A 2,843-nucleotide genomic window follows, 5' to 3' on the forward strand; every position below is an offset into this window, starting at 1 on the left:
TTCTTTGGATCCATTCGAAGCTAATGCAATGTCCCAATACAAACTAAATGGGTTTAATTTTTCCACCGAACAACACTCCAGGTCAAGGAAAACAGACAATAGTGGTGTTTGGGTTAAGGGTGATGATGATGTTGATTACTTTGGCATCATACAGGAGATCTTAGAACTGGAGTATATTGGTTTTCCAATAAAAGAAGTTGTCCTTTTTTTATGTAAGTGGTTTGATCCAAGCACAGTAGGCACAAGAGTACATAAGGAGCATAACATCATTGAAGTGAAGCAAAATAGGTCATATCCTATTTACGATCCATTTTTTCTAGCGCAAAATTCTAAACAAGTGTATTATGCTCCTTGTCCATTGCGCAATGACAAGTCTGATTGGTGGGCTCTAATCAAAACAAAGCCTATAGGCCAGGTGGAAGTTGAGAATATGCTGGAGACTACATATCAAAATGAAATGCAGATTGATCACCAGCTAGTGGACGTTGAATTAGTGGACGGTTTGAATCACCCAAAAAATATATTTAAAGAAGTTAATATTGTCGAAGAAGAGGCTGCGTAGGTAGGAGATAAGAAAACCTACGAAGAGGGTGATTGATTTAGTGGAGAGTCTTCAGAAGAGGAGGATTAGTTGTGTAGGCTGTATTTATTATGTATTGATGTATTTATGCTTTGTACTATATATTTACCTTTATGTTTCTTGTTTAAGATTGATATTTAATATACTGTTTAAGTTTGTTGTTTCCATTTTTCTATGATTTATATAGTAATAAACATATTCTTGTCCATATCTCGTGTTGTTGGAGCGATTTGAAATGTGAATTAGTAACTTGAAATTACTAACTTGGAATGTTTTCTTATGTATATATTCATGTTGTAGCAACTAACTACTTATTAACTTAACATAATTTAGATGTTAGGAAGAGATGACAGAGGTAAGGGAAAGGTAGATACTACGAAACCAAAAAAGAAAAAACAACCTCCTCCTTATAGATGACTGACAGGTATTCACATATCTGAGGGTCGGTGTGCTGACGGGCCAGGACGACCCTCATATTCTAGGCCGTCCGAGGAGTCGATACCTACTCCTACGCATATGAGGCCTCTACATGGGTCTACACCGACCCATTCTGCTTCTATCCCCATGCCACCGCTAGCACAGTACTATCAGACGGCAGCTGGCCCCTCCAGATATCTACCATCATCGATACCCTCCTACAGCAGTCACGCAGCTTCGCACAGTGATTCTTCTGGATCTATTGGGTTGTCGGATCTTTATCTTGGAGGCACTCCATCTGGTGCTTCAGATCCGCCCATGCCAGTGCATCCACCATCACTTACTAGGCAGTCAGGAGACAAAGATGATTCTGGGAGGATTTATGTTGTTCCAGTTGTGAGAGGGTAAGATTTCTACATATAGTAACGTTACTCATTTTTTCATTACTATTTTATTGTTCTCGATGAAATTACTGTTTGATCTTGTGTTGTAGGTTTAGGCCGGATGCTGGAGTTGGACAAATGGCGCGAATTTGCATTAGTCGGCACTTCAACGGCTACTGGACTAGCTAGAAAATGGTTCCAAAACTTGACAGGGCGAGAATGTTTGAATAATTTAAGGTAAGGATTTAACTTATCGACTACTTATTAATAATTTGTTAAAACACAAGATTGAATATTATATTTTGGTTGTATACATTTGACTGGTGGGATGATGCAAATCAATTTCTTATAAAGAAGAACTTTTTCATAAGATGTAGAGCCAGACTTAATGATCTCTTGGAATATGCCCGAAGGAAATCGGTAAAAAATGGATTTCTGAACCCTTATGGCCACTGTATAAGCGCTACTGGAATAGCCCCGAATACCAATTGTTAAGGGAAAAGGGAAAGATAGCTCGAGAATTATCCAAGGGTGGCTCCTTACATACTGCAGGTGTTAGAAGTACTCTTGCTGTGAAGGAAAAATTGGTATGTAACTTTTACAGTTTAAATTCTTTGTTTCTAGTTAAATTTTTTAATTATTTGAACATTAATAATTTTTTCATATGCAGAAAAAAGAAAAGGGTAGGGAACTACCAAATGATGAGATTTTCGAGGAGACTCATCTGAGAAAGAAAAAGAACCCGACTGATGAAGATATGTGGGTTGAACCTCGTGCAAAAGCTGTCCACGTAAGAAACAAATTTTGAATTTATAAATCAAAGTTGATATTATTCAATTATACCTACTTTAGTATTTTCTTACTATTAGTATTAACTTTACTTTGAATATAGGACGAATTTACGTGTCTTGTTGGTGAGTATCGTAGTAGTCAGCCTCCTGAAAGTCAGGGTGACCCAATACCCCCACATTTATGGAATGAGTTATGAAAAAAGGCTTCGGGTCCTGCAAATAGAGGTCATTTCTACGGATGCCACACAGAATTCTTTGGTGATAATATTAGGTGTTCATCCGTCCCTGCATACTCTAGCTCTTCGGTTGATACAAAAACCATTGTAAGACTACAAAATATGGTTTCTCAACTCACTGAAGAACTTGCTGAACACAGAGAGAGGTATGCTGAATAGAGTGCGAGGCAAAAGAAGACAGATGGAGGCAACATCACAAATCAGGATACTGCAGCAGTAGTTCAGTTCTTTCATTCAGACTGGGGGTGTTATTCCTCCGTGTCCTGGTGATGCAGTTCGGACTGCAAAAGGTCTAGGCCCCCTAGATGATTTCAGCACGGATGATGATATGGAAGACGAGGACGAATTCGATGATGATGACGACAGTTAGTTTTTTTATTTTTGTATGTCTTGTACTTTAAATTTAGACATTTTGTTGTTTGAAACTATTGTTGTA

General features: G+C 38.0%; 1 long non-coding RNA gene across 3 annotated transcripts; it reads left to right on the top strand.

Annotated features, from left to right (window-relative positions):
• Positions 1-1,364: 1,364 nt before the first annotated feature.
• On the top strand, positions 1,365-2,165 carry LOC107850035. 3 transcript variants are annotated; one of them, XR_001668416.2, is made up of 4 exons: positions 1,365-1,401; positions 1,497-1,617; positions 1,735-1,967; positions 2,051-2,165. It is a non-coding gene; the product is annotated as an uncharacterized LOC107850035 (long non-coding RNA). The 3 variants fall into 3 exon arrangements; XR_001668418.2 differs by having other exon boundaries at positions 1,738-1,967; XR_001668417.2 differs by having other exon boundaries at positions 1,752-1,967.
• The last annotated feature ends 678 nt before the right edge of the window (positions 2,166-2,843 follow it).

This window comes from Capsicum annuum, chromosome 12 (assembly GCF_002878395.1).
Source record: "Capsicum annuum cultivar UCD-10X-F1 chromosome 12, UCD10Xv1.1, whole genome shotgun sequence".
NCBI lineage: Eukaryota > Viridiplantae > Streptophyta > Magnoliopsida > Solanales > Solanaceae > Capsicum > Capsicum annuum.